The sequence below is a fragment of the Marmota monax genome, unplaced genomic scaffold (assembly GCF_021218885.2).
Source record: "Marmota monax isolate L192 unplaced genomic scaffold, Marmota_monax_Labrador192_F-V1.1 WCK01_AAM20220418_F8-fsc00043, whole genome shotgun sequence".
Lineage (NCBI taxonomy): Eukaryota > Metazoa > Chordata > Mammalia > Rodentia > Sciuridae > Marmota > Marmota monax.
This window is the reverse complement of record NW_026691982.1, coordinates 13,570,563-13,582,288: the sequence shown is the minus strand read 5'-3', so window position 1 is coordinate 13,582,288 and position 11,726 is coordinate 13,570,563. Positions and strand designations below refer to the sequence as shown.

At 41.1% G+C, this 11,726-nt stretch overlaps 1 long non-coding RNA gene across 1 annotated transcript; it reads right to left on the bottom strand.

Annotated features, from left to right (window-relative positions):
- Positions 1-585: 585 nt before the first annotated feature.
- On the bottom strand, positions 586-11,401 carry LOC124094359 (uncharacterized). Its single transcript, XR_006852209.2, has 3 exons — positions 11,149-11,401; positions 10,920-11,019; positions 586-1,011 (listed from the first exon to the last, which is right to left on the bottom strand). It is a non-coding gene; the product is annotated as an uncharacterized LOC124094359 (long non-coding RNA).
- Positions 11,402-11,726: the final 325 nt, after the last annotated feature.

Sequence of the window (11,726 nt, the reverse complement as noted above, 5' to 3'; positions counted from 1 at the left end):
GAAAACCCAAAGATGTCTGCTATCACTATTACTATTTACTGTTGGCTGGAAGTTCTACAAGATGCAATTGAATGCCAACTTGAAATAAAAAGCATAATTATTTAAAAGAAACAATTTATTTAAAATAAAAAAGAAATTGAAAGATGAAAATGTCCAATATTTTTGTATACCTAAAAAACATCAGATAATCAATGGGAAAAGAATTTCATTTGATAATCAGCAAAGTGAATTCAAGACAAATATCAAAAAATTGCTCCCTTATTACTCTATCAGCAAACTGCTGCATATTTTACTTGGTCTGAAACAATGAGCTTTTTATAATTAAGAGGTGGAACTGTAAGAAAATACTATTATTGCCATTGACTGTGCCTTTGTCTTCTTCCCCACTCTGGAAAGTATCACACAAAACCTACCCATGGAGGGTCTGGGAGGGCTGAAGAGCAGGTGTGTGAATGGGGTTGGGCATGTGTGAGTAAGAAGCCTGCAGCACAATCTTTATGCTGTTTGAAGGGTTGCCTGAGAAAAGAATTACCTAAGGAGTCAATGTTAATTGGTGCAAGTTGAATAATTTAAGACCTTTAAGTGTTCCTTTTTGAAAAAAGAAATCAAGAGTTTATTGATCACTGGCAAGAGATGCATCGTATGAGGCAATGGAAGGAAAAAGTACAGAGAGGTGCAACCACCCTCTTTCTGAGCAAAGGCAGCTAGGAGATTATGGGTTTGATAGTCCTTATCTTTATAGGAACAGGCATTGCAGATCAGAGAAGAAAAGAGAAACACATACACAGATGCAAAGTTCCATCGCTTCCACCTCACACTTTCTATCTTTCCAGGGAAAGAGAGAGGGCTTCTGTCACTAGGGTCAACTTTCCAGCTCCATGGTTCAGATTTCAGATTGCTAGTACAGAATAAATATTTATTATTTGATTAAATGACAAAATGCTTCGCAATGTCTCAGTAGTCCATGTGAGTCTCTGTTGGCCTCAGGTCAAGGTAAAGCTCTCCCAGTCTCTGGTAAAATGAAAAGAAGTACAGTGCAGTGAGTTCCCGTGTGAGGAGATCAGGTTGCAAGGTATCCTCTCAGAATGGATGATCCTTGTTCCTGAGAGCATGCCATATTAAATTTTTGTTATTATAATATCTTTTTTTTTAGTTCGTTTGTTGATTACTTAATGAACTTAACTTGCAGTAGCAGAATGCTTCTGTTCAGTCTGCCTAAATCCACTTGTTCTTTTCCTTTGGGCAATCTTACTTTATTTATGGTGATACTGGGGATTGAATCCAGAAGTACTCTACCAGTGAGCTACATTTCCAACCCTTTTTATTTTTTATTTTGAGGCAAGATCTCACAGAATCACTAGTGCTGGCCTTGAACTTGGTATCCTTCTGCCTCAGCCTCCTGAGTAGCTGAGATTACATGTATGTGCCACTGTGTCTGACTCATGAATTCTTATATATATATATATATATATATATATATATATATATATATATATATATATATATATATATATAAACAATCTACAATGGAATATAGTGGTACTTAGGCCAAAACCAAGACAGAAACTTGCCCTCATCAGAACACACTTTGAGATTCATTAGTTCCTTAGATCTCAGTGTAGGTAAGTTTCAGATTCTTTCTTGAGAGTATGGAGTGGGAGAGAGAGAATGAGTGATTTGGGAATTCTAATGAGCATAAATGATATAGAAAGATGAGCAGGAGGCCACCAAATGCAACTTTGTCAATGTCCCAACTTTTCAGGCCTCTGAGTGGATGTTAATTGAACTTTGTAAATTCATTCATGTCAATAGAAAAAGTAGTTCTTAAATCATATACACTTTACAGATGTTGAAAAGATCTCAATCCAGAGAGAACTTGGTATCAAATTCTTTGATATTTAAACTTGGGGTGAGTATTTAAAACTTACAAAAAGCCTTATGCAGTTGCAGCTGATTTTCTTAGCCAGTGTCCATTTATCCACTGCCTCTCTGCAGCATTGGGCTGTAAGCGTCTGGAGGGTGGGGGCTGATTCTTACTCATCATATGACTCCTGGTACCCAGCACAGTGCCTACCTAGCACATTGCTAGTACAGAATAAATATTTATTATTTGATTAAATGACAAAATGCTTCCCCATGTCTCAGAAGTCCAAGATTTCCTGCCCCAAATTCAGTTCCATCATATGGTGGGATTCCCAAGAAAATAACCTTCTTTGGAGACCAAGACTTTGGGAAATTGTTTCTTTTGATCCCAGTGTTCGGCTATGTCATTAAAAATTATGAGGGCACTGACAGAGGCACTAAACTCCTTCCCCTACCCCCACTATTCTAGGCAGGTCTCTTGAATTCCCCAGCACACCGTCTTTGTTTGCATGGCTGCACCTTTCAACAACTTCCCAGAGCCCTCAGAATAAAACTTCACACCCTTACCACATATGTAACCTTCCTTGCCAGCTTCTTTCTCGAGTGTAGCACTAGAATGTGATGAAAAGGACATTTGTCTCCCTTAGAAAGACAAAATCAAATACGCCATCGAGACCATGCCATTACCACTTTGCATGTATGAATGCTGGCTTATTGAAAAGGACAGCAATGGGAAATGAAACAGTAGGATGCAGGAAATAAGGGCCATTTCACAGTACCCGTCCCGTGGTCTGGGAAAAGAGCTACAATTATTACTGAGTCGGCCTTGAAGACGGCGGGCCTGCATTGTGCTCCTCTGGGTTTCCCACTGAGCTGCCACTCAGATGGCAGCATAATTGGAAGCTGACAACCCCGTTGCCAGGTCAAGTGAGCCTCCAAGGGCCATCTCCACTGAGAAACAGCTGTGGGAAAATGTGGCCGCTGCTTACCAGTATCAGCATCATCTTCACCAGCACATTGGGAGTTAAACTCTAGAACTCTAAATCCCCTGCAAAGCTCTCAGCATCTGGGATTAGTTGCTGCTGGCGGTGGGTTCATCAGGCAGCCCGAATGCAAAACAGAAGACTCTACTGACTTATCATCCTTTCACGAATGTGGTGTTGTACCGGAGGACAATCTGATTCAAACTCCTTTACTATCATTGCCAATGCAATTTACAATTCAGAAACGTATTCAACTGGGATTACCCAGAAGAAAAGGGAGTAAAATTTGAAACTCCACATGTAAATTGAATCACTGTCTAGTTAATCTTTTATAATTAATGACTCCAGTATAGTCACTGATTATTTCAAAATCCTAAATCCCAAGTCAGAGGTAATTATAATTTGGTAAAAGTCATTATCTGCTTTTGATTCCATTTGTCATCTTAACTGCTGTTTGAAGCATTAAGATTCAGGTGTCATTAGGCTTAGTCTCCACCCCACCCCCATTTTCTATTCGTTAGTCTTCTGTAAATGACTTAATATTGTTTTAGCTTAGACTTACCTGACATTTTAGATAATTTTTTTTTTTTTTTTGGAGTGGTGCTGAACATGAGACCCAGAGCATCCTCCATACTAGACAAGTGTTCAGAGGATATAGTCCACTGAACTATATTCCCTGCTTCTAAGTAATTTTTAAATTCTAGAATAGTGTTAGGTTTACCAAGGGTTGCAAAGATGCCTTAGAGAATTCCGTATACTTCATACCTCATTTCCCTTACTGTTATCATCTTACATTATTATGGCACATTTGTCACAACTAACATTGGTGCACTGTTATTAACTAAAATATATACTTTAAATCACATCTCATTAGTTTTTTTACTACTGTTCTTTTTCCATTCTAAGATCCCATGTAAGCATCATGTCCTCCTTTGGGCTGAGTATTTCTCAAGTATTTCTCAATCTTTCCTTGCTTCAAATGACCTTGACAGCTTTGAGGAGTACTGGTCAGGAATTTTGAAGACTCTCTCTCCATTGGATTTGTCTGATGTTTGTGTTGTGATACAACTGGGGTTATGAGTTCTTGTGGGGAAGACCTCTCACCATGTCAAAACTACATGCTGGGCTGGGGTTGTAGCTCAGCGGTAGAGCGCTTGTTTAGGACACGTGAGGCACTGGGTTTGATCCTCAGCACCACATTAAAAAAATAAACAAATAAGATAAAGGTATTGTGTCTATTTATAATTTTAAAAAAACCCAAATAGTACCTCTATCAACATGACTTATGCTTTTGGACCTTGATCACCTGGCTGAGGTAGTGCTCCTCAGGTTTCTCCACTGTTCAGTTGCTTTTTCTCTCCTTTTCAAATTCTGCCTTTTGTAGGTAAGTTACTGAATCCATCCCAGATGAGATCATGAGAGTGGGGCCCCTATGATGGCATTAGTGGCTTCCTAAAAAGTCATGGAAGAGCCGTAAACTGGCATGCTTGCTTTGTCTCACCATAGGATGCCTTCTGCCATGTTGTGATGCAGCAACCTAGTACCGTGCTCTTGGGCTTCCTAGTAGACCTATGAGCTAAATAAATGTGTTTATTTATGTGTTTATTATGAAACTCGATAGCTTCTTCAGGCTTTTGTGGTACTGGGGATTGAACTTGGGGCACTCTACCACAGAGCTACATCCTCATTTTTTTTTTTTTTTTTTTTTTTTTTGAGACAGGGTCTTGCTAAGTTGCTGGGGCTGTACTTAAATTTGTGATCATCCTGCCTCAGCCTTCTGAGTTCCGGGATTATAGGCATGCAGTTGCTCAGCTAATTCTGTTTTTATAAATTGCCGAGGCTCTGGTATTTTGTTTTAGCAATATTGAACAGATTAAGACAGAAATTCATCTACTATAAAAAATATAAAATGTCTGTGAAGTTTAGACTGTAAGTCAGAAAGAAGGCAAGGTTCTCAGAGTGGCAGGGTAGCTGGTCCCTACGATGTTCCCGTCAATCCCTTACTTTCCTGGGCAAGCCAACCACTTCCCTTTTGAGAGCAGAGTACATTCATCTCATTTCCTTGAGTCTGGGCTGACCTTAGTGTCTTGCTTGACCTATAGCATATGGCAGAAATGACATGCGGAACTTCCAGGTCTAGGTCACTAGAAACTCCATAGCTTCTTCAGGCTTTCCTGGGTCACTCACTCAGAAATGCCAGCTGCCATGGAAGAAGTTTAGAGAATGCCTGAGCCCACCATGCTGCAGAAGCCCAAATACAAGGAGAGGACCTGAGGTGAGCTGCCAGGTAGACAGGGATAGGCAGGAAAGCCTGGGAGGGAAGAGGCCATTGTGGGAGTGGCTCCTCTAGTCCCAGTTCCTAGCTGACATCCATGAGTCAGAGATCGACTGCTCATTGGACCCCTCGCAACTCTGAGCAAAATCAAACTGTGGTTTCCAGTGACTGAGTTTCAGGATAGTCTTGAAACTGTTAAGGAGAAATTATTCTGACATTTGTTAAAAATGTCAAGAAAGTCTTTATTTAACGTTCTTGGATTTGAGGTCAAGGATCTTGAAATTGAGTGGAGGGATTGAACTTAATTTTGAATACAGCAGGGACAAGTGAGGATTTATGGCCAACCTATAGGATGAATGGGCAATTATCAAGAGAAACTAGGTTAGCTAACAAGGCTAACAAGGTGAGGAGGAAAAGGAGCTTGATTGTATATCAAAGACAGTAAATTCTCAATAAAGTAGCTTAGAAGGGCAGGAATATAGCTCAGTGAAAGAGTGCAACATTTAGCATGCATGAGGCCCTGGGTTTGATCTCTAGCACAAAAAGAAAGAAAAGAAAAAAGAAAGAGAAAAGTAAAACGAAAAAAAAAAGGAGAACTAGCTTAGCAGAATGCTTTGCTATAATTGACAGGCCAGTGATAGAGTCCAGGACAAGGCCTCACTAAAAACAAGGCCTAGAGGAGGTCACTAAAATTCTCTCCAGGAGGAAGTCTTTGTGCTTACACTGCAATAGATAACCAGAGGAAAGACATGAAGGTGACCAGCATGAACAGCAGTGGGTAGACAAGAACTCTTAGCCTGGCTGTTCCCTGACTCAGCAATTGCTGGGGGAGTGGGTTTCCTTCCTCTGGTCCTGGGAGGATTCTCTACTCAGAAATAATTTATAATTTCAATAAAGTAATAACAGTGATCACTTGTATAAACTGCTTTAGCTGGGTATGTGGTGCCTGGGGGCACATGAGTATTGGTACTGAAAGAATGAGCCCGGTATTGGCACCAAAATAGTTTCGTAGACCAGTGGTACAGAATAGAAGATACAGAGACAACCCACATAAGTAAAGTTATCTCATACCAGCCAAAGGCACCAAAAACATACACTGGAGAAAAAATAGCCTTTTCAACAAATGGTGCTGGGAAAACTGGAAATTCATATGTAGCAAAATGAAATTAAACCCCTCTCTCACCATGCACAAAAATCCAGTTTAAACTGAATCAAGGACCTAGGAATTAAACCAGAGACACTGTGCCTATTAGAACAAAAGTAGGCCCAAATCGTCACCAGGTCAGCTTAGGAACTGACTTCCTTAACAAGACTTCTAAAGTGCAAGAAATAAAACCCAAGAATGAATAAATGGATGGCATCAAACTAAAAAGCTTCTTCACAGTAAAGGAAACAATAATGTGAAGAGAGAGCCTAAAGAATGGGAGAAAATCTTTACCACTCGCAACTCAGAGCATTAATCTTCAGGATATATGAAGAACTAAAAAATATCAACACCCAAAAAACAAATAACCTAAATAATAAATGGGCTAAGGAACTGAACAGACACTTCACAGAAGAAGAAATACAATTGAACAACAAATATATGAAAACATGTTCAACATCTCTAGCAATTAGAGAAATGCAAATCAAAAACTACTCTAAGATTTCATCTCACTCTAGTCAGAATGGCAATTATCAATAATACAAGTAACAATAAATGCTGGTGAGGAGGTAGGGAAAAAGGTATACACTCATACATTGCTGGTGGGATGGCAAATTGGTACAACCCCTCTGGAAAGCAGTATGGAGATTCCTAAGAAAACTTGGAGTGGAACCACCATTGACCCAATTATCCCACTCCTCTGTTTATACCCAAAGGACTTAAAAACAGCATATTACAGTGACACAGACACATCAATGTTTATAGGAGCACAATTCACAAAAGCTAAGATATGGAGCCAACCTAGATTCTCTTCAATAGATGAATGGATAAAGAAATTGTATATATACACAATGGAATATCACTCAACCTTAAAGAAGGATGAAACTATGGCATTTTCTGGTAAGTGGATGGAGCTAGAGAAGATCATGCTAAGTGAAATAAGTCAATCCCAAAGAACCAGAGGCCGAATGTTTTCTCTGATACACAGATGTTAATTCACAATGGGGAGGGGGAACAGCTAAGGAAGAATAGAGGTACTTTGGATTAGACAGGGGAGTAAAGGGAGGGAAGAGGGTATGGGGGTAGGAAGGATAATAGAATGAATTGGACATTATTACCCTATGTACATATATGATTACACAACCTGTGTAACTATATACATCATGTACAACCAGACGAATGAGAAGTTATACTCTATGTATGGTGTGTCAAAATGCATTCTATTGTCATGTATTATAACTAATTAGAATGAACAAACAAAAAAAGACAAAAAAAAAAAAAAAAGAATGAGCGCAGTGCTGTCAAAGTGGAGAGGAGGGAGTGAGCCTTCCTACAGCCTGCTGAGGAAAGCTTCCTAGAAGGTCTGGTGTGTTAGTCAGTTTTCTGTCACTGTAACAAATACCAAAAGCAAATCAACTTAAAAGGAGAAAAGGTTTATTTTTGCCTTCTGGTTTCAGAGGTTTCAGTCCTCGGTCCTTTGGCCTCATTGTTTTGGGCCTGTTGCAGCACAGTATATCTAGGCAGGAGTGCATGATAGAGGAGGCCTGTTCACCTCATGGTGTCCAGGAAATAAAGAGAGACACAGGAAGGAACTGGGATCCCATCCCCTTCAAGGATATACCCCTAATGACCTATCTTCCTCTCACTAGGGTCCTGCATTCTAAAGGTTCCTTCATCTTCCAATAGCACCAGAGGCTGGTGACCAAGCTTTTAGCACATGGGCCTATGGGGGGATATTTCAGACACAAATTATAGCAGCTGATATCTGGTGTCTTCATTTTGCTGTGTTCTTTGATGGTAAATCCATGTTTCATCTCTCTCCTGATTGAAAGGGACCACAAATGTGATTTGGGACAGGGCTTCTCAGCACCCATTGCTTATCTTGTGGCACTACCTTTGATTAGATATTGTCTGTTGTAGATGTTATCTTTCTAATCAGTCTCCCCAGCACAGTTGCTAAGACACAGATGCTCTTTTTTGAAGGGTCTTTTGAAGGCTCTTTTGTGTTTTTACCAATTCCAAATATGATTTCTTACGGCATCCCTGGGGGAGTGCTGGCCCCTCAGCTGTGTGCAGGGCACCCAGACATGTCCTTATAACTTGGGGGGGGGGACATGGATGGCAGAGACTAAGGCAATAATGAGGAATCCTGCAGAAGGCACATCTTCCCGTTACCCCCAATCTAGCCAGGCCCAGTCATTTATTTCTCACCAAATCAGAAGTAACTCTGATCAGATCAGCCACTCTACTGTCATGGCCAAGGGGGTCTCTGGAAGACACCAGGGGAGATGGAGTTCCCTAATACCACGTGCTGTCATAAGCCACCTGCTATATTTTGGATCTGGAATGTCTCTTAAGGCCTTTATTGAAAACAGATAAACCAGCCCATGGCCCTGTTGGGAGGTGGTGGAACCTTCAGGAGGTAGGACCTAGCAGGAGGAAGATAGGTCATAGGAGTTATGCCCTTGAAGGAGATAATAGTACCCCATTCCCCCACTTTGGTTTTTTTTTTTTTTTTTTTTGGCTTCTAGACCACCTTGTGGTGAGCAGCTCACTCTCATCATGCTCCTGCTATGGTGTTCTGCCTTGCCATGGGCCCAAAAGCAATGGAGCCAACCAACCTTGGACCGAACCTCTGAGTCCATGAGCCAAAAATAATCCTTTCCTCCTTTTAGGTTGATTATCTCAGATATTTTGTTACAGTCAGGGAAAGCTGACTAATACATACTCTCATTTTTTCTGTCTTGGAAAAGGTCCGGAAGAAAGGACATCTCTGATAGACCCAGTATTTTAATTCAACTGAGCACATAACTAGTAGTAATGCTGAGGTGATTCCATCAGATTGAACTGACTAAACCCGGGTCAATTTTGCTCTCTGCCTTTCCTTTCTGTAGTGCTGGGGGCTCCTGAGGACAAGCAACTCACATGGAGGAAGCAGAAGACTTTTTCTCCGCTTATTTGGGGGAAATGGTAAATGTGGGACCCGATGCCAACATGCTATGTTTTCCAAATATAGTTTTTATCCCATGTCATATACCATTTTCTAAGTTTTCATACACCCAGCTCTTTTTATGTATTGACAGCATGGCTGGACTTCTGTACTTCCAAGTTATAAATGTCATCTTTAATCATCTCTCCCACAAAAGGGACTCTCCACTGGTTTCACGATAATCACAGGACAGTGTGATGAATGGAGCCCAGAGCTACAGACCTACTTGATGTGGGCACCAGGACTGGGGCTTGCTTGCCTAATGAGCTCCATGGTATATTTATGACCTTCATGTTTCACTTTCAACCAAAAGCCTAGAATACTTCATAAATATTATTTTATATCAAAAATTTCAGAATCACTCTTCCAGAAATATTTTATCAGAGATATTTTATCTCCAAAAGGGCTCTCAGGAAGTCAGAGTGATATGTGCGATCACATAGGACACAGGCATTCCAGGGGCTTGATGTGCAGCTAAGACTCCATTGAGAGCCACTGCTTTCCTTCTTTGTGCATGGGAGAGAGGAAGTCAGAGAGAGTCTGAAATTCATTCGAGATCTCTGGATAAGAGATCCTGCCCTAAGGACATAGAGTGAGTCAACTAATAAGAGTCAGATGAAGGAGAAAAACTGAACACTTTCCTCTTAAAGGGAATAATAACATCTTATATTTGGGTAGAGTTTTCTGGCTTACAGACCCCCTCACAGTCCTTCTCATTTAACCCTTGTGATAGCCCAGGGAGGGTGTGCTTGTGCCTAGGATCCAAATACAGAAGGAAGCCTGGGAAGTGCTGAGGATTTGATCCGAGATTCTATGGCCAATCAGGGGTGTAAATGCTTCTTCTAGTATCCTGAGAGATTTCTGGGCAAAACTAAGCTCCTCTTCCTTTGTGCAACACCTCAAATTTTATAAGGGATTCTTCTATTTATTATCTCTTTTGATCTTCACCTTAATACTATAGATGATATACAGCAGGGAGTAGAGGAATAGTCCCTTATTATCCACGGTTTCACTTTCTATAGTCGACTGAGGTCTGAAAATACTAAATGGAAAATTCCAGAAATAAACAACTCATAAGTTAAATGAATGTTATTACAGTATATCATCATAATTACTCTCTTTTATTGTAAGTCATTGTTGATTTCTGACCGTACCTAATTTATAAATTAAACTTTATCATATGTATGTACAGGAAAAAAAACCAAGATGTACAGGATTCAGTACTATCTGTAGCTGCAGGCATCCTCCACAGTTAAAGGGAACTTCTAGCACTTAACAGGTAAGGAGTCAGAAGCTCAGAGAGATGACACAATGTTCTCCAAGTGTGAAGCAATAGAGCTGGTGCTAATTTCTGGAGAAAGTGAAGCACCACCTGGTTATGGGAGAGTCTGGCCCAGGAGCTCTGCTGGCACCTCATACCCCAGTCACCATGTGGGCTGAGAAAATCCTGGTGTGGAAATACAGACCCGCACTGCTTTCTTTTCTCCTTCCAGATCACAATGTGTGGGATAGCATAGGCTTAAAGGACAAATGAATCTGGTGAGAATCCTAACCTCCCTGAGGACCTGATGTTTACTAATCCCCCCACAGCCTAAGTTTCCTGCTCTGTACAATGAAGATAGCAAAGAAACAAATAAACATGAGCACGCGCATGCTCATACTCACCCCTGGGTCTGTGAGCATTTGGTGAACTCAGACCCAATGAAGGCTTCTCCTTGGCTAAGCACTCGGCTGGCACTCTGAACCTTGTCCTGGCAGCTGCCTTCTGCAACAAGTATTAGAGCCTTTTTTTTTTTTTGTACCAGGGATTGAACCCAGGGGTGCTTAACCTCTGAGCCACATCCCCAGCCCTTTTCATTTTTTATTTTGAGACAAGATTTCAGTTGCTTAGCACCTCGCTAATTGCTGGGGCTGGTTTTGAACTCGCCATCCTCCTGCTGCCACAGCCGCCCAAGCCTCTGGGTTTACAGGTGTGTGCTGCTGTGCCCAGCCTGAGTCTTGCTTTAGGAGGGACAGAGCTGGGGTTTGGGGGTGTGGGTGGGTCTGGGGAGAACACTGACGCCAGAGCTTCCAACCCACATGTTCTGCTTCTCCTGGTGCCTGGCCCCTGATGAGGGCTCAGGAGATAGTTTTACTGTCTCTGTAGCCTTTACCCTTTGCACTGAATCAGGAGATTCTGATTGTGTTCCTGGCCAGCCCACGTGGGAGGTGGCCTCTCAACAAAAACCAGGAAAAAAAAAAAAGGCTCCAATAGGTCTGGGTTTCAGTCTCTGTCAGAGGATATACATCAGTATGTGGGAACAATTGATCTTATAGAAATGGATTTTTAAGAGGCGTAACACAATGCTGGCATACTAGGGCTCTCTTCTGGTGGGGAGACTTTGAGAAAATTCATTTTTAATGAAACAGACTAATGAAAAAATGCTGTTAAGATGGTAAAACCAGTGCAGCTTTGTGAGATAGATTCCTAAA